The 25116-nt window shown below is 44.7% G+C and overlaps 1 protein-coding gene across 1 annotated transcript in view; it reads right to left on the bottom strand.

Moving 5' to 3' along the window:
* SSTR3 (somatostatin receptor 3) overlaps window positions 1-23503 on the bottom strand; it is a 74764-nt gene extending 51261 nt beyond the window's left edge. Inside the window, exons 1-2 of the mRNA XM_029590059.1 lie at window positions 23292-23503; window positions 22791-22935 (exon numbers count right to left, since the gene is read on the bottom strand). The gene's annotated coding sequence lies outside the window, so the exon portion shown is untranslated. The remainder of the gene's footprint in view (window positions 1-22790; window positions 22936-23291) is intronic.
* Between the last annotated feature and the right edge of the window lie 1613 nt (window positions 23504-25116).

Here is a 25116-nt window from a genome sequence, read left to right as displayed (position 1 = left end):
TAGGTATGTTATTCTTGTAAATCGCCTAGACCTACTAAAATTGTATAGGCAGTATAGAAGTTTTTAAATAAATAAATAATACATATTCTATCTTCACATGGGGAATGTCCCCTTAGTCTGCAAAGAAAAACCTAAGCTGCCTCAGGTCCCACAGACCCTTCTCTGATTTAAAGGCATTTTTCAGTTTTGTTTTGTTTTTCTTCTTCTTCCATGCTCTTCTATGAGCCAGCAAGCTTCCAATGTTCAGTGCTCTGAAACCCAAGCAGCACTGCTTTTCTTCTGTCCCAGCCTCCTTCCTTAGGCAAGGCTAGACAAAGCATTGTTTTTTTCATGCAGCCTGCCTTGTTTCATTGGGCTTCCTGAGCCACACCCTTTTCTCTGCTGTGCTGCTTTGCTTCCAACTTCTTTGGCAGGCCACACAATAAACTTCACAGTCCTCCCGTGGAGACTTTGGGGTTTTTCTCCGTGCCCAGCATAGAGAAAAAAATCCCCAACCTGACACCATATATGGGAAATACCAAGCGGTATTTCCCTGGCTGGAAGCATAAAGCCACATGGACTCCAGCCTTTTCTAATGCAGTTTTCACTATTTAGCAAACAATAAAGCCCAACACGGGGCTGCCTACTTTAGCAGTATTCAGTTACACACACACACGGGGTTGTAGACTGCCTTGCATCTGAATAGTGCTCCCTCCCTCCCTCTGGTTTGGTCAGGAGAGATTTACAGGAGCTGCCTCTACTGGAAACGTGGAGGCATCCTGCTTACCTCTTATGCTCCCTCAGGCCTCTCCTTTGCCCCGCAGGGTCCTGCCCACAGGGTTCTCTCCCTCAGTGGGATTTAAGGTGGACTAGGACCCATGCCTGGTCCTGCACAGGTTTAAAGGGGGGGGGGGGGAAACAAGCTTACTCTGCCACACAGACATGTTTGCATACATAAGCTGAACAATGTTCTGTAATCTTAATGAGTTAAAAGGAAGTCGCTGCCCTCATGGGGTAGTGTTACCGTAGCCTGAGTTGTAACACCATTTGTCATAATCAAAATATTATCCCAAGTGTGCAATTGTTTGGGGCTCGTACCATAAATCTATTGGTTTATTGCTGTTGTGATTTCCCACGTAGCCTAATTCATTTACAACTACAGTAGAGTAATGTTACTGTTCTAACACAAATGAACAAAAGTCAGGGAATTCAGAGTTATGGCTGCCCTAGCAACCATAGCTCAGTACCCTTTTGCGGTGTCATTGCATCAGTGATGCATTGCCACCTCTCTGCCCTATTCCCCCCTCTCTACCATGCATCTTCTTTCCAGCTTCTCCACTCAAATGCCTCTCTTTCCTACTTATCTCTTCTCCTTTTTCCTCTAATATAGCAAAATAGCAGGTAGGAGCAGATAAAAGAGAGATTCTTCCTGTAATTTTCTACCACTCTGGCATTACAAATTCACAAACATAAACCAACACCAGCAGACCTTCCCCAGCCCCACCAGCCCAGTTCCAAGCATGTTCAAAATCTGCCATAGCGCTGGCCTTTAACACCTCTACCAGGAAATCTTTTCAGGCCATAAGGACATAAGACTTGCCATAGTGGGTCAGATCAACGGTACATCCAACAGTACATCCAACGGTACTGTTGGAAACAGTATCCTGTTTCCAACAGTACCAACAGGATGTTCCAACAGTGGCCAATCCAGGTCACAAGTACCTGGCAGGATCTCAAGGGGCAGATAGATTCCAAGCTGCTTATCCCAAGAATAAGCAGTGGATATCTGCAACTCCACCTTAATAATGGTTTATGGACTTTTCCTCCAGGAATTTGTCCAAACCTGCTCTTGCTTTCTCATACAACTACCCTCTCACTCTTTTACACATACTCTCTCACACACAACTCACATTCTCTATTTCATACATGGTCTTGCTGTCTCACACTTCCTACACTCTCTCACATTCTCTCTCTCTCTTACATACCCCATTACTCACACACACTCTCTGACTCACATCAGGTCTCTCCTTCTCTTCTTTGTTGACAGAAGCTCTGAGGGCCTGTTTCACTCTTCAGCTGCTAGTGGAATAGGCTACACCATAGATGACCTTAGAGTGGTCGGGGGCACCAAGGTGAATCAGTCAGAAAGGGGCCTCCTACCCATGACTGAAAGACAAGAGGATTTCCCTTCCTCAAGATTGAGATTCTACTCTGCACTCCCCCAAATGACTCCATGACGCCCTTTACCCTTCTCCCAAGACACCTCATGCAGCCTTCCCCCATGACTCCCATAAGTAATCTTTCCACAGTCTAGTCACCTCCAAAATACCCCACAAAACCCTTTCCCTTCCAACCAAGATCCTCCCAGGCAACAAGACCCCAGGAAACTCTTCCTCCTCTCTCCCTCACCCTCCCAGGCACCTTGTTCATGGCGACAGTCATCTTTTCCTGTCTACCACTGATTCCTCTGTACCACGCAGGAAGATACAAATAAATGGCACCATCCATTCCTCTGTGCGAGGAGATGCATGCTCATGATGCTTCTTACCGACATGCAGCAGATGCTGCTTGGGGCTATTGGAGTCCTTCCTGCAGTGCAAGGAAGTGTCTGCTGGAAGGACGGCTAAAGCACGGATTCTGGCGCAATCGCCCCAGTTTACCACTTCTTCACATCCCCTCCACCCACCAAGGATGATTCTAGTCTCCGCCGGCAGTCAATTTCTTCTTTTTGGCCGCTGGCATATGGAGTTCTGTCAGTGCGAGTGAAGTGGGGGCCTCACGTTGACACCCTTTTTCTAAGTGTCACTTGGAGTGGACCACCCCCCATTGCCCTGCCTTAGTAACCACTGATCGTTCCATCCCTTTTATCATTTTGGTCGCCCTTCTCTAATTCTGCTATATCTTTTTTGAGATATACACAATATTCAAGATGAGGTTGCACCATGGAGTGATATAGAGGCATTATAATATTTTCTCTTTTATTCTCCATTCCTTTCTTAATAATTCCTAGGATTATATTTTCTTTCTTGGCTGCTGCTACACACTGATCAGATTTCAACGCATTATCAACGATGATGCCTAGATCCTTTTCCCAAATGGTGACTCCTAATATGGAACCTTGCATTGTGCAGGTATAATTTAGGTTACTCTTCCATAGTGCATCACTTTGCACTTGTCCACATTAAATTTCATTTGCCATTTGCATGCCCTGTCTCCCAGTTTTGCAAGGTGCTCTTGCAATTTCTCACAATCCTCTTGTGTTTTAACAACTTTGAGTAATTATGTGTCATTGGCAAATTTGATCACCTTACTTCTTGTTCCCATTTTCAGGTTTTTTATAAATATATTATTTATTTATTTGTTTATTTATTTGTTTATTTATTTATTTAATTTCTTTTAATATACCGATGCTCAAGACAAGTCTTATCATACCAGTTTACAAAGAACTAGGGGAGAACCAATTAACACAGCAGGCGTAAAAAAAAAAAAAAAAAGGTCATGGTCCCAGACAGATCCCTGTGGCACTCCACTATTCATCTTTCTCTATTGGGCAAATTTACCATTTAGCCCTACTCTCTATTTTCTATCTTTTAAGCAGTTGGCAATCCACAATAGGACACTCCCTCCTATCCTATGAGACTTTAATTTCCTAAGAAGTCTCTCTTGAGGGACTTTGTCAAATGCTTTCTGGAAATCCAGATATGCTATATCAACTGGCTCACCTTTATCCACGTTTATTAATGCTGTCAATAAAATGTAGCAGATTGGTGAGGCAAAACTTCATTTGGCTAAATCCAATTTGTTTTTCTCCCATTAAGCTATGCCTATCTATATGTTCAACAATTTTGTTCTTTATGATATTTCTACCAGTTTGCCTGGCATGGACATCAGACTCACTGGTCTTCTCATCTTAGTCTATGATTCTTATTAGACCATAACTTAATCTATTACCTAGGTTCCCTTCCATGTCTTTTCCCAGATTTATCAATTATCCACATATCCACCAAAATTAGAGAGGCTGTTATCCAAAACATTAGGTCTTCCCATGATCACTTATGCTTGTATTTTAACCTTTGTCACTCCATACAGGAAGCCTGATGCTTTCATTTAGGGTTGTAACCACTGATCCATGCAGGAAAGCCTGGTTTTCTCTAACATTCCCCATGCAGTGCCTTTTCCCCTGGCCCTCTCTCGATCAGGGACATCTTTTCCTGTGCCATACTGGGTCAGGCCAAGGGTCTATAATGCCCAGCATCCTGTTTCCAACAGTGCTTGTTCCAACATGGCCTTCTTCTGCCCCGTTCCTTTTTTCCCCATGCCCTCTGTAACCTTCCATATTTCACATAGTTCTGTCATTTTGGAGACAGTGTTGAAGAGGATGGGCGTGTGCATAATAGATTAGTTTTTACTTTATTTTTGCTAGAAATATAATGTTGTACTAATAACGTTTTTGTCAAGGGATTTTTACTCATTTTTATTTTGTTTTACCAGGCCCACTTCTCATCCATGAGGCCACCCTGTTATTCAAGGAAGGCCTGTGCATTAGTCCTTCATGCAGGGAGAGCAAAGTAATACCGCAGTGCCCCATGGATAAATGGAATGCTATTATTAACAACACGTATCTCTAGGCTGATGCCCCATCATGCTGAACTAAGTAAAAATAACCATCCACATACCAAATGCTATTGTTGGGAACATGATGACAACTGTGTTTTTGTCCAGATCAATAGCTTTGCCGATACTGTACAGCTACAAAAATCTCACTCTATAATTATCTATTTTTATAGCAATACTGTGTACGTACGAGCATGGGTATCAATATGCACACCAGATATATTCCCATTTATGGCTTTTACCATACCAGACATTGACATCCAATTCACTGGATTCAAGAACACCAACATGCTTCTTTCTACTGGGCTGATGTTGGTGAGCAATTTGGTTTTATACCTGAATATCTCACACTGCATGCGCAGAACTCAAATTCTTGGAGCCAGCAGTTTTTCCCTCCTGTTTCTTGGGGCTTCCAGTTCAATCAGAACCAAGACCAGGATCTGGCATCCATGACCCCTTTATTCACAACTACCGGAGGGGGGCGAGTTTTTTCCCCCTTTTTATATCCCCTCCTAATTCACGTTAGGCCAGCCATTTGCAATGAGAGTCCTGAGGCCAGGGGGCCACACACCAGGGCTCGTTCTAGAATGCTACATCCGGCCACTAGGCATCGTCATTGGGCAATGAACACTACTCTCTCTTCCCCAGTGCTGCCAACTCTGCCTCTGCGGCATCCCCAGGGAGCAGAAGATCTGAGCCAGGAATCAAATCCAGGTTTCCCTGCATGGCAGTGCATAACACTGTCACCAAGCCACTGGGCTAGTAAGACACAAGTTTCTTGAAAACACACACAGCTTAAAAAATACCAAAGATACTGACTTCTGGTTAAGTTCTAACAACATGAGAAATTTCATTTTAAAACTCCATACTACTTTTGAGGTTGATGAGAGTAAAAAATAAAAAAAAGTCTGAAAATCTTTTAAAGTTCAATATGTTATGTTTTTATTTCCCTCTCTTTGTCCTCCATCTAACTCAAATACTACTGAACCAAGTTGTCTGAAGTTTGCAGACTACCAGAGATTGGAACCCTGATCCCTTCCAATCAAATTTCAGAAAAAATGGACCTTCTTTGACAGGATGCAAAGCAAATAAAAATTGAACTTAATGCCATGACTGTGGATGCACTATTATATTAGTTTATCTGCAACTAAAAAGTGCATGAAAAGAAATCTAACATTAAACACATAAATACTAAGCCAAAATGAGGGGGGAAATGTCATGACAGCAAAATTGCATCAAGTCGAATCAGTTGTCTGAGGACCTACCTGAAAGCAAGGTGCAGGAACAGGTGTAAGCCACTAGCCCCGACATCCTCCTAGCTGCGATTGTTCCTGCTAAATTCCATTGCGAGATTTTATTTATTATTTTTTTTCCTATAAGTTGCTCAGATCCTTACACTGGCAGGGCTTACGCATTCAGTTCTGGACTGCAATTAGCATCAGAGAGAGAGAGACACACACACACACACATGCACAAACACACTGAGGATGACAAAGTGGCTGAATCTTGCGTTCCCCCTCTCTACCTCCAGTGGTGAGCAGTGCACTGTGCTCTGTGCAGGTCAGATGTACAAGGAGAGAGTGAAGTGGCTAATGATGAAGATAAAGACCAGGGTTCGCAGTCCCTCACACAAACATTTTTTTTTTTTTTGCTGTTTTCCTCTCTCTCTCTTTCTCTCTCTCTCTCCCTCTCTCTCTTTCTGTGCTTAACTGCAGCTCTCAGTCTCCTAGAAACTGGCTCTAATGGAAAGGATGATGCCTGACAAAAAAAAACCCTTTCGACAGCACCAAAATAGATTACAGACTTCTCTCAGGTGCCTGATTGTCCATAATATCAGGTTTCTCATGGAAACGGCATTCGTGCTTTCTAAACACGCTGGGCATAAACACACACAACCTCCCTTGTACTATCGATCACAGCAGCCGTTACTTCCTTCCTATAGGGACTCTTTTTTCAAAAATGGGTATCATTAGACTTTTATTCCTAAATAATAGCTTAGGTTTTTTAAGCTCCTTCTACTCCTTGCCTTCACCCCTTTCCTCCCCTCCCCCCACAACTCTTTCCACCTCCGCAGTCCTTGTATTGGTGATTGCATTCAAGGTAAAAAGCAGTGCTCAGGTTTTGAAGAATGTGTATGTATGGTCCTCAACTTAACTCTTATGTAGCTAAATTGCTACTGCAAGCTCTGCCCTCAGTACTTAAAGATCACTCACACAGGATTGCTTTGCTCACAGTCGTTATTATAGTTTTATTAAAATATCTAGGGAAGGGCATATATGAAGGTTAAAAATGACATGGTGGTTTGCAGTTTCCCGGTCCTGTTTCATAAACGCATACCACACAGAGCACATGTAGATTAAAGGACCGTGCCAGCAGCTGAGGAGCATGTCAATCGCCAGCATCTCGCCGGTTGCCTTGGCAACGTGAGGCTGGCTCCATTGATTGTAATGGAGTCACAGTAGGTTAGTATGGCAACTTGCAATGCCTCCAAGAATGACTAGTCACAGTCTGATAGCCAGCTGCTGCTATGCTGTCTACATATAAGACTCGTTTCTGGAAACAGCCACTCCTGATTCCTCTCTCCATTTTATGTGAATCCAGTCCAGTGCAGATTCACTGAACTCCCTCTGGGTAACAAGTGCCAGACTACGGCCATGTGAAAATTCCAATAGCAGAAAAAATATGGATTTGGGCTGCCACTGTTGTCAGAGAACGAGAACGAAGCTTCAACATCTTTGCAATCATTTGCTCTACATGTTATTGCTACACTATATGTCGTCAGAAAATTTCCTGTCATCACTATTCATCTGTGTGAAACAAAAGTTTCCAAAGGGACTAATAAGCCAAGCTGAACCTGGGTTGCGTTAAGAAAACATTCTTTAGGAATAACTTCAAAGCTAAAAGGTGAACCATGGGTAGTTACACATTCCTATCACTCAATGGAGCCAATGTTAATAAGGTAAGACACATGGTAAATTATTACCGAAAGGCCTCAGTGGAAGGAACGTATCACTCGGAGACTCACTTTTACTACAGCAGTGTGCTAAAAAACTGTGAAATAGAAATGAGGAAATGTTACATTAGGGTGACTATCATGTGAAATGTAACTTGCATGCTCATGAGGAGAGATCATGGAATTTGGTATTCGGGGGCTAAGCACTAAATTGCAACATGCAGAGAAAGCCGCAAGTCAGAGTAAAGAACACCAGATTTTATACTCCATATCCAAAGCGACGTTAAAACCCCCCAAAGTTCTATTTCTTCTGTGGAAAAGACAAGGACTTTGCAGTGTGTTAGCAGACTACAGTCCTTTATGTTTTTATATTTAACTTTATGCAAAAAAATATATTTCTATTTCTATAGATACGTTTATCAACTGATATAAATTTCATTATTCACCTTTTAAAACTTATGCTCAAGGTGTGTTACAATTCAGATTAAGTAATTTAATAGCATTAAGCATTAAGATTTATAATGGTATAATTCAAAGATCTATACAAAGTCTATATGAGGCCAATATTCAAAAGGTTTATCCAGATAATTTCCTGGATGAACCCTGACACTTGAATATTTCCTTTCATTGTCTGGCTCAGTTTTGCTTGCACAAAATTTATCCAGATACAAAGAGGCGGTGATGGCAACATTCCAGGGGTGTGGTTACATTTTAGTCAGCGAACACCGATATTCAGCACTAGCTGGCTAAGTCTGGCAGAAAAAATACCTGTCCCAAAGTTATCTGGATATCCTTGTGTTAGGGAGATGCTTTGGTTGAAAATAAAACCAAACATTTCACCAATATTTTCTGTTTGTTTCTTTTTGTTTTTAAAGCAAAACAAAAAAATTAAATTTTGTTCATTTTCATTTAGTTTCATTTTAACTATTCAGCAGAGTTGCTTACCTGTAATAGGTGTTCTCCTAGAACAGCAGGATGTTAGTCCCCACACATGGATGATAGTCCTCACACATGGGTGAAATCATTGGATGGAGCCCAGCACGGAAAACTTAAGTCAAAGTTTCTGGAACTTTGACTAGGCACACTGAGCATACCCAGCATGCCCTAATCCAAACATCCACGTGGGATCCCTCTTCAGACTCGTAACATAGAATTACAATAAAAATAAAACTATAAACCATAGGAGAAACCCAACTCCTTGGGGTGATGGGCAGGATTCATGAGGACTAACATTCTGCTGTCCTAGGAAAACCCCTGTTACAGGTAAGCAATTCTGCTTTCTCCTAGGACAAGCAGAATAGTAGTCCTCACAAATGAGTAAATCCCTAGCTACAGGCTGCTCCCCAACACAAAAAGGGACCAACAGGAGATCACGTGATGTGGTGAGCGCGGCCGGGTGGATACTGGCTGAGCTCCGAGGCTAGGGCCCTGATCCTTCTCCATCTGACCGGTTCATTGCATTTTCGGAGCGGTTCTTCCTCTAGACGCGGTTGTCTATGTCGATCACACATTATATGCAAAAAACGCCGACCGGGATGCCGCCGAAAGTGACAAAAAAGGATAAAGACAAGACGCGAGTGCCGGAATCCAAAATGGCGACGCCGACGCAAAAAGCGGATGGCAGCACGGTGATAGAGGGTACTGCCCCGGTCCACCCTACTACCCTAGAACTGCAAACCGCAGTTGTTGCGGCGTTGGAAAGCAAATTTGCAGGCCTCTCGGAACAGCTGACAGCTTTACACTCCTCACTGGCAGAACTTACTCCGAGACTTGATCAAGTGGAGGGCCGCACCGGAGTGCTAGAAGATGACGTACTGGCGCTCACAACTCGTATCTGTTCCCTGGAAAAAGCTTTGGTGGAACAGCAAGACAAAACGGAAGATCTTGAAAACAGATCTCGCCGCTCCAATATCCGTGTGCTAGGACTGCCGGAGTCTCTTGAAGATCAAAATCTGCGCACCGCCTTACAAGCTTGGATCCCATCGGCCCTGGGCCTACCCGATCTGCAAACCACCCTGGAAATCGAACGGGCGCACCGCCTGGGTACGAGGGACTCGAATCGGACCCCTGCTGGGAGGCCCCGAATCGTAATCTTTAAGGTGCTTAACTTTCATCATAAGCACTGCATTTTACAAGCGGCAAGGAAAATACAAACCTTACAGTACCAGGGCGCAGATGTCCGTTTGGCACCTGACTACTCCGCTAAAGTTGCTGCACAACGGCGCGCATTTTCGGAGGTGTGCGGTCTCCTGATAGAGAAAAAAATCAGATTTCAAATGCAATTTCCAGCTAAACTCCGCGTTTTGAAGGAAGGAAAGTGGTCAGTGTATGACACGCCAGAGTCTACTAAACCATTGCGGGACGAACTCTCCTGAAGACCAAGCTGTTGTATTGATTTACTTGATAATCGTTTCCAAGTGGGGTCGGAGAAGGGCCCTAGTCCTCGATCGCATTGTAGTTGATCTCTATACAGGTCGTAGACCTGAGTGGGTATTCTAGTTGTTGTGGGATGGGGGAGGGGGAAGGGGGATTTAATAGAAGGTGGGGATCTCTGGTACTCATGGGGCAGAGCGTATTTATTGTTGTGTACTTGGTAACCATGTTTATATTTCTGTGTGAAGTAATGCTGGCTGAGGATGTGTTTGAGCCCTGCATTGTTCACCTTGTGGAGCGGAGGCGAGGCTGGGCGTCTCCTGTTCCTAATTCAGCACTGTATTGTTCTTTGTTACACAATTTTGGTGTATGTTCCTATGGGGGGCCCTTATAATATTGTTTCCTGGAATGTGGATGGCCTGGGTCACCCTATTAAACGGAAAAAGGTTTTTCAACATCTTGCACGCTTAAACACTGGTATAGCCTGTTTGCAGGAAACCCACTTGAATGCGCTTGAGAGTGGGAAGCTGTGCAGAGAGTGGGTCACTACTTGTCATTTTGCTCCTGCAGTTGGGAAGAAAAAAGGTGTGGCGATATTGGTCCATAGGAATACTCCCTTTTTGGTTAGTAATGAGATTGTGGACCCGGAAGGCCGGTATATAATCCTTAACGGGGAATTAGAGGGCAAACAATTAACCATTTGTAATCTATATGCCCCAAATGATGCCAGTTCGGTATTTTTTTTCTTCCTTGCTAAAACTCCTTCTGGAACACCAGAGAGGTTCCTTAATTTTAACTGGAGACTTTAATTGCGTTGCAGATGCGAGTCTGGATAAATCTGCCATTCCCGCCAGTTTCAAACAGCCGAAAGAATCTACAATTCATTCCCTGTGCAAAACCTTAAACCTCCTAGATGTTTGGCGGGTGTTACACCCTGAGACCCGGGATTATACCCATGTGTCGCGTGCACATGCCACACTCTCTAGGATTGACTATGTGTTGGTTGATACCCAACTCTTCTCCAATATTGGGGTAGCAGATCTGGGATCAATAGTGGTGTCCGATCATGCACCCGTCTGGGCTGAACTATTCATCTCAGGGAGGAAAAAAGCGGGTAATCTTTGGAGATTTCCAGGGCATTTATCGAATGATAAAGCCTTCCATACTTACTTACAAGAGCGTTGGGATGATTTTTTCCATAATAATCAGCAACATATACCGCAACCCTTGTTGTTTTGGGAGACAGGAAAGGCGGTTCTCCGGGGTGATATTCTGGCTTATACCGCCCGGAAACGTAAACAGCTCATGAGCTCTATTTTGCACTGGGAACAAGAATTGAAATGTAAAAAAGATACTCTAGCGCTCAATCCCTCTAAGAGTAATAGAGAGGCCTACTGGGCTTGCTTAAACCATTTTAATTCCTTATTGCAGGCCCGGGCACAGAAAGCATTAAAAGCCTCGGAGCATGGTTTGCATCGCTTTGGGAACAAGGCGGGGCGGCTTCTAGCTCGCTTGGTTGCTATTAAGAGGCGTAAGCCCTTTATTAGTAGTCTCAAGACCAAAACGGGGCAGTTGATGACCACTACGCCTGAGATATGTACCATCCTACAAGAGTTTTATAAGGAGCTCTACACGGATGATCGTACTGGAGATTCTGTGGATGAAGACTCCTTTTTCCAAAATTTAATATTACCCCAGGTGACACCCTCTCAGTTGGAAAGTTTAAATAAACCTATCCTGGAACAGGAGGTGCTCCAGGTTATCAAAGGTAGTCCAGCCCATAAAGCTCCGGGCCCGGATGGATTCTCCACGGATTTCTACAAAATCCTGGGAGAACGGGTGGCAGGTCCCTTGAGTCGCTTTTATCAGGAGGCGGGAGTTCAGGGGAGTTTTCCTTCTGGTTTTAATAAAGCGTATATCACTATCCTTCCTAAGCCTGGGAAGGATCCCTTGCAAGCGGCCTCTTATAGGCCGATCTCCTTATTAAACTGTGACTTGAAGTTTTATGCCCGTATATTGGCGCTCCGGCTAGGTGCTATTTTGCCTGACCTTATTTCACCTTTTCAAACGGGGTTTGTAAAGGGCAGGAACCCAGGTGCCAATGTGATCAAATTACTTGCAGCTATTGAGGCTACCAGGAACTCTGGCTCTCTGTCTCTGGCAATAGGCTTTGACTCAGAAAAAGCCTTTGACAGAGTGTCTTGGGCTTACATGTTTTCTGTGCTCCGCCGGTTTGGGCTACAGGGAGACATCTTGCAAGGTATAAAACTTCTTTACCAGTCTCCCGAGTCATTCCTCCTGGTTAATGATTCTCTTTCAGGTGCTATTTCAATTAAGCGAGGGGTGAGGCAGGGATGCCCTTTATCTCCAATTTTATATATCTTGTCCTTAGATCCCCTGTTGTGCACGATAGGGGCTTCATCACTCATACAAGGGTTTGGCACATCTGATACCTCGCTAAAGGTGGCCGCCTTTGCAGACGACATGCTTGTCTTCTTAACCAACCCCCTAACTGCTTTACCCGAGGTATTGCGGATTCAAGCTGCGTTTGGGAAGTTTGCAGGCCTAAAAGTAAATGCTGATAAATCCGAAGCCTTGGACATCACTGGCAGGTTGCGGCATGAGTGGCCTGGGCCCTTCCCCCTAAAATGGGTCTCCTCAGATCTCAAGTATCTAGGGGTCAAAATTCCAGCAGATCCGCTGAAAATCTATGCCCTAAACGTGGGTCCCTTAAAGCAGAAATTACTTAAGCACCTTGTCCAATGGAGGAGTCTTCCTCTCTCTCTTTCTGGCAAAATCCAATTATTAAAGATGATGGAGGTCTCCCGTTGGATATATTTGTTCCAAATGTTACCCATCTGGTTAACCCCTGGGGATGTGTCGGAAATTAACAAAGCCATCAGGGAATATATATGGGGAGGCCGTAGAGCCCGCATTTCATTGGAACGCCTTATGCAGCCCAAGGAGACGGGAGGGCTGGGATGTCCCAATTTCGCCCTATACAACTATGCCTGTTTGACCCGCCATGTGAGGGATTGGCTTTTTGGGTCCCGTTTCTTTTCACCTCTGGATTTCTATACGCAATGGGTGGCACCATTTTCCTTAAGTTCTATCTTACATGTTAATGCTGCTCTTCTCCCGCCGCACTTGTTACACAGCACTATTATATCCCCCATAAGGCGAGGGTGGAGGTTCATTTGTGGGCGGTTGGGAATTCAGGCTGGTAGCTCTGCTTTCTTGCAGATTACAGGTTGCCCTCTGTTTACCCCTGGTTTTGGTTCTTCTCTGTTTGATAAGTGGCGCAAAAATGGTTTGTTTACTATTAATCAATTTTTTAGTTCCAGTTCCGCAACGGCTCATCTCCTAAGTTTTCAGGACTTAAGGACGCAGTACTCTCTAGCTAATGCAGACCACTATGGCTTCTTACAAGTGCGACACTTTATACAGGGGTTACTACATGATAACCCATCTCTTCCATGTGGACTTCCTATCCGTAACTTCCTACTTGGTATCACTGGCAAACGGACTCGATGTGCGGAATACTATAAAGCACTGTTGGACCTCAAGCCCTCGCAGTATTCTATTAGCCTGGCGTCTCGATGGAACGCTGTTCTTCAAACCTCACTCACGTTGGATGAGTTTCAATCATGTTTTGGGAAACTTCATAGGGCTGTGGAGAATGTCTCGATTAAGGACCAACAATATAAGCTCTTACACTTTGCTTATTACACGCAACAGCAGGCCTTTTACATGCGCCTGGTTTCTTCCTCTGACTGTCTGCGTTGCTTGCATTCCCGGCCGGACTTCCTACATAGTTTTTGGGCGTGTCCTGCTATTCAACTTCTTTGGACGACGGTGAGAAATACCTTATCAACTATGTGGTCCCGACAGGTTCCGCTTACTCCGGATGTCTGGCTTTTGGGTGCTTCCCCGACCTCTATGGACTGGTGTACTTTGCCTCAGTCTTTACTTGTGGATAAGATGGCTTTAATGGCGAAGGTTTCCATTTTGGCTTTATGGACTGAACCACATCCCGATTTTTTACCACTCTGGACCAGGAAGCTACACCACCTGTTACAGATGGAATATATGTCGGCTATTTCTCTGTCATCCACCCAAAAGGCTAAGTTTTTCCACGTATGGGGAGAATATATTTCAACTCTTTCTCGGGATCTACAAATGCAACTGTTACCTGGTTTGGAGGGGTCCTCTGGGGACTCATACCATTTTCAATGACACTTGTTATATAGCTCGCTCTCAGTCTCGGCTAATAGTCTGGACATTTGCGTTGCAATGCACTGATTGTTTTTTTTTTTCAGGGTCGAGTACATGGAGCTGCCACCTGGTCCTGTCATTACAGTATTTGACCTTAGTCCGCCCTTTGGTTTGGGCCTGCGGGGGGATGAGGTGGGGAGTTACCCCTGGTGAGGATCTTCTGAATGTCCACGTCTCTATGGCTCTCTATAGGAGTATTGGTCCTGGGGCTGGGTATGCTGTAGCTCCTTTATATCCTAGCCAGTACCAGTTATTGTTCAGGTTAAAGTTCTGTTGTTTCTTGTTTGAATTCTGGCTACCTATACCAATTGAGTACCAGGGAGGGGGAGGGAAGGGGAGGTTAGGGGGGTAGGGGGGGAAGTTCTCAAGTTTGGAAAAAATTTCATTATGGTTCGTGAGTCTTCTAGATGTTCTAAAAGGCGACCTGGTCTGTTGTAAATGCACTGTGCGAAATTACATACTGCTACTTATGCGTTGTATATATGCAAAATCTATGACAGAACGCTGGAAGCTGTTTTCCATTGTTACATGCAATAAAAATTATGTTCAAAAAAAAAAAAAAAAAAAAAAAAAAGGGACCAACAAGCACCAACCAGATGCCAACGGGTACAACAACCAAGCAGAAGGGGAGACAGTCTGAGCCCAAACAATGGGCCTTAGGTAGGGAGAGTTGGGTTCTACACCTCAAACAGGTTCCAGAGGATAGACTGGCCAAACCTACTATCGTGTTGGCCATTTTATCCAGACAGTAGTGTGATGTGAATGTGTGGAGAGAACTCCACATCGCAGCCTTGCAGATCTCCTCCATGGGAACTGCTCACAAGTGGGCCACCGACGTTGCCATGGCTCTGACAGAATGAACCTTGATATGACCCCCAAGATACAGTCCCACCTGAGCATAACAGAAGGAGTTGCAATCTGCTAGCCAATCGGATAGTGTCTGTTTGGTAATGGCAACTCCCAACCTATTCCTATCAAAAGAAATGAAAAGTTTGGAGGACTGTCTATGGGCTTCTGTCTGCTCCAGGTAGAAGGCTAAGGTTCTTTTGCAATCTAAACTGTGCAGTGCTCATTCACCTTGATGTGAATGGGGCCTGGGAAAGAATGTTGGCAGGATGATTGACTGGTTAAGATGGAAATCCGTCACCACCTTAGGCAGGAATTTAGGGTGTGTGCGCAAGACCACCCTGATATGATAAAAATTGGTATAAGGTAGATAAGTCACTAAGGCCTCAAGCTCACTGACCCTGTGCACTGAAGTGACCGCCACCAAAAATTTGACCTTCCAGATCAGGTTCTTCAGGACACAGGGGTGAAGTGGCTCAAAAGGAGCTTTCATCAGCTGAGCGAGCACCACGCTAAGGTCCCAAGAAACAGTGGGAGGTCTTAGGGGAGGCTTTAATTGAAGCAGGACCCACATGAAGCATACAACTATGGGCTGTACAGAGATGGGCATACCATCTACACCTTGGTGGTATGCTCTAATAGCATTTAGGTGAACCCTAAAAGGGCTGGTTTTTAAACCAGCCTCTGAAAGGTGCAGAAGATAATCAAGTACTTTTTGTATGGAGCAAGAGAACAGATCTAGGGCCTTTTGCTCACAGCACATGGAAAACCTCCTCCACTTTAGTCCATAGGACTTCCTAGTGGAAGGCTTTCTAGAAGCTACCAGGACCCGAGACACATCTTCAGAAAGATCAAGCGGCTGCAGGATCAGCCTCTCAACATCCAGGCTGTGAGTGAAAGGGCCTGGAGGTTGGGATGCTACAGCCTGCCCTCACCCTGCGTGATGAGATCTGGGGAAGTCCCTGACTTATCGGTCCCCGGAAGGATAACTCCCACAGGAGCAGGAATCAAACCTGTCTTGGCTAATGGGGGGCTATGAGGATCATGGTCCCCCAGTCCTGTTTTAACAAGAGGAAGTGGAGGATATGCATACAGAAGAACCCTTGCCCCAATGGTGAACAAAGGCATCCAAGGCTGGTTTGCTGTCTAACCTGTACAGGGAGCAGAACTGAGTTACCTTCCAGTTGCAGGGGGACGTGAACAAGTCCACATCTGGGTTCCCCCAGAGGCAAAAGATCTAGTTTACTACCCCCTGATCAAGTGATCACTCGAGGGGCCTGAAGGTCCAACTCAGCCTGTCCGCTATGCTGTTTTCTGTTCTAGCCAGGTACATAGCCCAGAGCACCATCCCATGGGACAGAGCCCAGGACCAGATCTGGACCACTTCCTGACACAAGACGTATGACCCCGTGCCTCCCTGTTTGTTGACATACCACATGGCAACTTGGTTGTCTATTTGGATCAGGAAAATTTTGTTGGACAGCTGATCCCTGAAAGCTCATAGAGTGTACCTGATTGCCTGGAGTAAGGACAATTTGGGTAGGGGGATATTGGAAAGATATTCCCTGCTCCAAATTCGAAAGGACACGCCACCAGGACAAGGAGTCCTGTAGGGATAGTGTGATGCAGATGCAGTCTTGAAGGTTCTGGGTGGCCTGGTAACACTGCAACCTTAAGGTCCATTGGGCTCTGCACATGTGCAAACGTGCCAAGGCAGTGACATGGACGGTTGCAGCCATATGGCCTAGCAGCTTCAACATGTGCAGGAATGACACCTGCTGGCTCTGTTGAACCACCTCCGCTATGGATGCCAAGGTGATCACCCTGGCATGCAGCAGGAAGGTCTTCCACTAAGTCATGTCTAGCAGGGCTCCTATGAATTCCAATTGAGGGGATGGGCTGAGGTGAGACTTTGGGTAATTGATGACGAACACTAGTGATTCCAGCACCTAGATGGTTGAGTGCAAGGACCGATCTGCCCCTGCTCAAGAGGTGCTCTTGACCAGCCAATCATCCAGATAAGGGAAAACATGCACTTCCAGGCTGCGGAGGAACAGCCCACCATGGCCTGACATTTCGTAAAGACACGTGGGGCCGAAGCTAGCCCGAACAGCAACACTATGTACTGAAAGTGCTGTTTTCCCACCACATATCTGAGATACTTCCTGTGACCTGGAAAGATCTCTATGTGAGTGCACACATCCTTTAAATCGAGGGAAAATAGCCAGTCTCCTTTTTGCAGGAAGAAAATCAGGATGCCCAGGGAAATCATCTTGAAATTTTCTTTTGTTAGAAAATTGTTCAAGGCCCTCAGGTCTAGTATGGAATGGAGTCCCCTGTTCTCTTTGGAATATGGAAGTACCGGGAGTAAAATCCCTGCCCTCTTTGCCCTGGTGGGACAGGTTCAACTGCTCTGGCTGTTAAGAGAGCAGATAGCTCCTGAAGAAGTACTTCCTGATATACTACTAGCCCCCAAAACAGGCAAGGAGGTGAAGTTGGCAGGACACCCAAAAGGTTCAATCAGTACCCTTGGCGGATGATGGACAGAACGCACTAGTCTGAGGTTATACCGGGCCACCTATTTGCGAAGAACTGTAGCCTGCCCCCGACCAGAGGGTCCACCATCTCGGTCGCTGGGTGGCTGGATTATGCTTCCTATGATCCAGTCAAAACCCCATCTCAGGATTTGGCTGTGGCGCCGGCTGGGAACTTGGGAGCTCACTGCTTCCTAGGGCAGCTGCAAGAGCTCATCTTCTAGGAACAAGAGTGAGGGGCCGGAGGATAGTACTTCCTCTGGTAGTAGAAAGACTTCCTTGAGCTGTGCCTTTCCAACCTCCTGGCTGAGTAGGGTGGGTCTGAAGTGCTGGCGGAAAGTTATTGGAGGGTCTCATGGTGATTCCGCAACTGGGCCACCGTATCCCTCACCTTATCTCTGAAGAGATTCTCCCCTTTGCACGGCAGGTCAGTGAGTCTTTCCTGTACCTCTGGTCAGAGATCCGAGGCCCGCAGCCATGCTATTCTGAGGATGCCGATTCCCACTGCAGAGGTCTTGATGCCATCTTGAAAACCTTGTAGGTGGATCGCACCTCGTGTTTTCCACACTCCAGGCCCTGACCTACCAGCGACAGGAAGGTGTCTGGCTGCTGTTGAGATAGCTGCTTGGCAGCCTCCTGCACCTGCTTCCAGAGGTTGTAAAAGTATTGGCTCATGTAGAGCTGGTAGAAGGCAATGCAGGCAATAAGCATAGCCCCCTGAAAAACATTCCTCCGAAAGGCATCCAGCGCTCTGTGTTCTCTCTCGGGGGGCACTGATGTATGGGTCCGAGAGTGCTTGGCCTTCTTGAAAGTGGATTCGACCACTACCGATTGGAGTGCTAGCTGGCGCCTGTCGAATCCAGTAGCTTGTTGGACAAAGTAAACCCTGTCCGCCTTCCTGTTAACAGGAGGAACCATGACAGGGTGCTCCCAAATCCTCAATAGCAACTCCTTAAAGATGTCTTGCACCGGGACCGACATGATCTCTTTAGGAGCCGCCACAAACTGGAGGATCACCAGCATTTTTTGCCGGGCGTCCTCCTCCCCATTAACTGAAATGGGATGGCTTCCACTATCGCCAGCCAAATCCTGTGAAGGACAGGTCCTCAAGGGAGACCTCCTTCGCTTCTCTGGAGGAGAAGTTCTGAGAGGAGACCTTCTGAGGTTTCCGCAGTGTCATCCCCCCAGGGATCGTAAGGCCTCATCCTCGCTGTAATCCAAATGGAATGGGGCCCTAGGTGCTCAGCCTTCGTCCAGGGGTCTAGGCACCAGTGGCATTGGCGCCGGACCTGGCATAGCTGGATGGGGAACTACAGGCCGTGGGGGCCGGCACCAGCACTGATGGGGCTTCCTCCTCAAAGAAACCAGTGACAACCACCACATCGGTTGAGGGAAGCATCAGTGCCCAGCTGGGCATCGATGGCTCCCCGGGAACCGACACCAGCTGGGTTGGTAATATGAGCACATTGAGAAACTCCAGCAGCGGTTCCAGCAGGGAGAGCCCAGGCACCAATACTGCCGGTGCCACTGGCTTGATGTCTTGCAGTACCCATTCGAGCACCAACTGGATTCTGCGCTCTTTTTGAAAAATAACTCAAGCTTGGAAACTGCAATGTGACAGCTCCACGGAAAAAGAGAGACTGAAGAGGGACCCCACGTGGATGCATGGATTAGGGCATGCTGGGCATACTCAGTGTGCCTAGTCAAAGTTCCAGAAACTTTGACATAAGCCCATCTGATGATGTCACCCATGAGGACTACCATCATGCATGTCTTAGGAGAAAGGCCCCTCCCCTGGCATGAAAAAACTTCAGGCCCTCTCCCCATCTCCCTAGCCCTATGCCCCTCCCCCACCTAGCATCTAACCCCATCCATAGTCTATAAGGTGGGGCAGAAGCAATCCTCAGTCACCCCTGTCCTGCCGATTCTGGCAGACTGAAGCTCAGTGCCAGTTTGAAAAACAGCATCAGCCTCGGGTCAGCAGGGTCCCATTTTGCTGGAGAGAACCAGCAAGGCAGGAACAACTAGTGATTGCTGCTGCCCTCTGTGCAGACCACAGATGATAGAGTAACATGCTAAGGCAGATACAAGGGTCTGGGGAAAAATAGCAACAGGCCCGGAGAAGGGGCATTTTGGCAATTTAGTGCGCACTACTGTAAAATGACATGTGCCGAAAGCAAAATAAAAACCCCACAGGAAACAGATGGAAATGAAAAAACCCGCCCAACAAAATAAAAAAAGCAAAAAAAAAAAAAAAATCCTGCACACCTCTACCATGTAATTCAGTGTAAAACTCACTCAGCTAAGTTCCACTGAATATCCGGTTAAAGATATTCAGGTCACAATCCTGCTCACAGCTTGCTGAATATTGACCTCCTCTATATGTTTACAAAACAGATCTTTTTCAAAATGACTTATATTGTTCTTCAAACAGGGGACATAAAAATCCTTTTTTAAACCGTGCATTTCTCACATAGCACTCCTGTTTTAGGAAAAGAGAAAATATTTACAATTCATAAATACTGTTATTTTTAAAACATCTCTAGTTATTGGGTTAAAAATCCCCACTGATTAAAGTATACTACAAAGGAGTCTGTACACCAAAAATCACAACAATGGTTGCGTGTGCTGATCACCAGTGTTAACATGCCCATACAATGTGAATTAATGTGCAATACAATATATTTGTAGGGCAAGCGCTAAAAAAAGAACCTCAAAAGTAAATATATTTACTTATTTATTTATTTATTTATTTGTTTGTTTAACATTTTTATATACCGAACATTTGTTTAGCACTTCATGTCGGGTCACAATATGATGGGGCCAGGTCTTAATCCTAGTCCAATACAACAGATAAAACTTGACTGTATAAAATTAAAATAAAACTAACATTATAAATAAATCTTATAAGGTGTAAAAAGTACTTCAGAAAATAAAATAAAATAAAATAGAATGGGAAGCCCAGTATTAGTCCTAAGTTAAATATAAAATTAACTGATTAAACGAGATTACAAAATAATAAAATACAAACACTTTTATAAAACCTGCATAAGCCAGTAACTAAAAATAGTAATTTTCTTGTTAAACTATATATAAAAAACTGAATCAATAATGGGAGAGTCAGCAGATCAGAGGATTAGCCAGTTGGAAAATAGAACTGCTCAAATAACCATGTTTTTAACATTTTTTTGAAGGAATATTCTTGTCAGATATCTAGCGGAAGTGAGTTCCAAAGTTTTGGTCCAGCCAGTGAAAGAGCTCTTTCTCTAACTGAGTTCAGATGAGCAGATTTTGGAGAGGGTATGGAAAGAAATGCCTTGCCTAAGGATCTTAAATTACAAGCAGGTGTATGTATTCATAAGGATGCGTTTAACCAATCCGTGCTTTCGCCGTGAACAGCTTTTTGAATTAATGATAAACACTTATAATGGATTCGGGCATGGATTGGTAACCAATATAACTCCGCCAGTACAGGGGTAATATGGTTGAATTTCCTTGAGTTGGTAAGAAGGCGTGCATTGCATTTAGGAGAAGTTGCAATCTCAAAAAAGTATAGAGTCGCTATCCTAAGTCTGCCTGATGAATGAATAACATGTGGAGGATACAGAAATTAGAGCATGCATGGTAAGAAATGTATGGCTGAGCCTCCAGGCTGCAAACCTAGTGCATGGGGCTGCTTGTCAGGGCTGAGGGCAGAAGTGGAACAGCATTTGGACCCCAGGAGAAAAGGTGAGAGACTTCAAGGAGAGGAAAAACCAAACCAAAAGTACACCCCTCAGATGTCTGCCCAGAAAGAGGCAAAGGAGGAGGAAAGTGTTAGTGGAATCAGAGTGGGGAGGAGAGGGCGTCATCTTGGAGACTGCACCATGACTGAGCCATGGCTTCACCTGATGTCCAGGCTCAATGGAGCTCCCGTACCTAACCTTCCGCCCTCTATAAGCAGCCTCTAGTGCTGGGGCCAGGGCTACCCTTCGCCCCAGTTGTGCCTTCTGAAGATAATCTAAAGCTGTTGGGTGAGGAGTTGGGGCTGAACCCCTGGCTGAAACTAAAAAAGAAAAAAAGCAGGAAGGACAGGTCTCAGAGTTCTCAGGAACGACCTCCATAGTCAGACAAAAAAACAAACAAACTGTTGTCTTCATAAAAGCCCTGGTCACTGAGACTGCTGTTCTGAAGTGAAGTGTACAACAATGTTTGCAAACCACTTGTCGTGTGTTAACCTTTGGTTTGCAAAGACATTTTTCATTGTGTCAATAAACGTGTGGGAGGGTGGAAAGTGTGTGCTGGAGTACTTTACGTTTCCAAAGAGAAGTGCAGGACTATGCGGTATAGCTCAAGGGCATGGGGATAAACTTTTAGACTGTCATCTCTTATACTCAACTTCATCGTTCAGTTCCAATGCTTGCTATTAGTTGAGCCCTTTCAATTGCATGCATGCTAACATGTTAAGACTTGGTCTAAGATAGGAGTTACATTCAGGATTTAGCAGGCGCATGCTGGATAGGGTATGGGGAAGAGCATGCCACACTATTTCACCGTAGGCTCACTTAAGCCTAATTTCCAAATGCTAGTCCTCCATTCACATGCAAGGATCTGTTAATTTGAACTCCTGAGCGCTAATGTCTTCTGGAACCAGCTTAGCATGTGTGCTAGGGCCTTCGGGCAGAGAGCACACTATTCTTGAGTGTATACTAAATGGCTGTAGCATGCGGGCTAAGTGTTAGTGCGTAGGCCAGAAAGTCATAAGAAACAATTTCCTTTTTCCCAAAGAAAGGAAAATGAAATTATTTGGTTGAGCATTCAATTTTATTTTGCTTGTGTCTGAAAAAAAAAAAAGTGTTTCTACAGAAAAGATTTAAGGCAGTTATCCTGAAATATCCGCAAACTTTAACATCCTTTGATGAATAGCCCTCTCAAAGTGCATGCAAATGAGAAAGTTAAGATGTCTGGGGTTTTTTTTGTTTTTTTTTTAGCATATGCTAAGTTCTTCAGTCTCCTGAGATATCATGCATTTTTCAGCATTTTTTAATGAATAGACCCTAGTTTCTCCAAATACTGAGGCGATGCAGGTAAAACAATTATTCTTCATTTACACCGAATGCTACTTTTGCTCTTCTGTACTGAGCATATTGCCCTCAAGCTGTTTTCTTTGGAGTCAGAGAGAAGTTTCAAACTACATTTTATAAATGAGAGGGAAAAGTGATTTTTTTTTTTTTTACCTGAAGCATCCAAATATTCTTCAGCAACCCTTCTATTTCTCCTCAGCCCTGCCACATACAGCCTCTGTCACAGTGCCAGGCCAGGAACATCCCATTAGCATTCTGCATTCCTCTGCTGATCTCTTGATCCCCTTAAACTGATTTTCTGAAACAGAAGGAATTGCAACCATTTCTTTTCTAGTTCCCATGCAACACTCACACTTTTCTCCTGCTTGCTTGAGCTAAGTAAACTGTCCCCAGAGTTACAGGCTATGACTTTAACAACACTACTTTCCCCTTTGCTCTCTAGGGCAGGCACATTTTTCTTCAGCTGGCTAAAAGCTCTAAGAATCGGTGACAAGAACTCAGAATCGCCAAGCTTTAGAAAGGAAACAATCTACCAAGGGGACAAAAAGGTGAAGGACAAGTAAAACAAAAAAAACCCTGCAGTGAAACAAATATAGTATAAAACACTGCGGGGTTGGAGGCAGAGCCTCCAGTCCAGCGAGTATCTCAACTCACCTCCAGCACATGGCCGTGACCTTACTCTGTGACTTTCCCTTTTCACAGCACAGACTCTTCTTTGGTGTCCACGAAACCTTTACAGCTGTGGTTCCGAGATGGCATCAAATGATTCCTTTTCAGGTGCCAGCGAGCTCCATTCCATGGTCTTTCCTATTACGCTTTCTCTGATGTTGGTTAGATACAGGGTTTCTGTGCTCAGTGGAGCTGGTCTTGCTTCCTGTCCAGATACAGGGAGACCTAGTTAATTCATATTTGTGTGTTATACAGACCCACGCAGCAAGATAAACCAACTAGCTGGCAGCTAATCCTCTGACATGCAATTAGCAGTGACTGTCTGGTTTATTTTTCTAAACACTTTCTTAATCAAGATTTTTTTTAAAATAAAAAAATAGACAAATTTAATTAAGATTTAACTGTATGCAGAACATGGAAATATCACCTATGATCTTGATGACCTTCCTTCTCCTCAACCTTCTCTTTCTCCTTCTTTGATCCTTTGTTCTTCCTGCTTCCGTCTCTCCTTTCTGTACCCTCCCCTTTCTCTTCCTCCTCCTTTTTGCTCCCTTTCTCCACGTTCGTGTTCTTTTCCTCCATGTCCTTCTTTCCTCTTTTGCTGTTCCTCTGTTTCCTCGTATTCCTCTTCATCCATGTTGGCTCCTGAAGGCATTGAGCTCCTTCCATTTTTTTTTAAATGTTTCAAACTTTGCACTTCACTAGTGTGGACAGGAGGAGAGGAAAGCTCTGGGCAGATCCCCATGAAGTTCTTAGCAAAGAGCCTTTGATGGATGAAGGAAGAAACTGACAAGTCCTTGACATTTTCCCCATCTAATATCTGCTGACTGTATCACCTTCTTAGTCTCTACTGGATCTATTCCCTAAGTACCAGTAATCTTTACATGTTCATGACTCTCCAAAATGACTCCTGTCTAACAAGAATCTCCAATCTTCAAATCTCATTTTTCAAATGCAGTCTTCTGAAGATGCCAAATAGAAGACCTGTAGATTCCACCAAACCTCCCTCCCTTTCCCCTTTCCGCTTCTTTCCCCTCTCACTGTGTGGCTGAAGCTTAACATACTATGGCTCTGTGATTTGCAGGTTTTCTGTTAACTGTTCTTTGTAGGTAAACAGCCTTCCATAGCCCTGCATTATCTCTGCGTCCTAATCTCTCTAAGTTAAATCAATTTTAGTTATCATCTGCACAGCACCATCTGGAATTCTGCCATAATAAGAGCGGGGGACTTGATTTAACCTTCTGTGGCCAGGACAGGAAGCTTCTATATTATTAAAGAATTAGATTTCATAAGATTTTTTTTTTCCCTTGCATGTATGTGGTGGCTTTTATTTTTTTGGTCCTGCACCTAGAATATTGTGAAGCCCACGTAACCCATTCTACAGGGCACCATGCAGTGCTTCCAACCCCTTTCCCCATCCTATTCCATAGTGGTGCCACCCCATCATTTCATGCCCTCAAGGGGCAGTGCCAGACTTCTTTTCATTTTTTTCATGCAGCTCTGCTATCCCCATTCTGCGCTTGGTGCTCCCGTATAGCAATGCCGCCAACCTTCCTTCCGTGCCATCATGGAACAATGAAAAAAACAAACCCGTTCTTCATGACAACTTGATGTAGTTCAGAGTGATCAGAAGCCACTACTACCCCCACTGAATTCCGGGTTATACAACTGAGCCTGATTTCAGGATGCAATGCAGTGAATCCACTTTAAGATTTAGGCTAGGGGTCACTTTTGTAATGTTAGCTCAGGAGCAATGTAGAGAAATGTGTTTCTCTCTTTTTTTGCTCATTCACATTCCGCTGAAAGCAAC

Source organism: Rhinatrema bivittatum, chromosome 2 (genome assembly GCF_901001135.1).
Source record: "Rhinatrema bivittatum chromosome 2, aRhiBiv1.1, whole genome shotgun sequence".
NCBI classification, from domain to species: Eukaryota; Metazoa; Chordata; class Amphibia; order Gymnophiona; family Rhinatrematidae; genus Rhinatrema; species Rhinatrema bivittatum.
The sequence above is the reverse complement of the archived record's forward strand: the minus strand, read 5'-3'. Positions and strand labels throughout refer to the sequence as shown.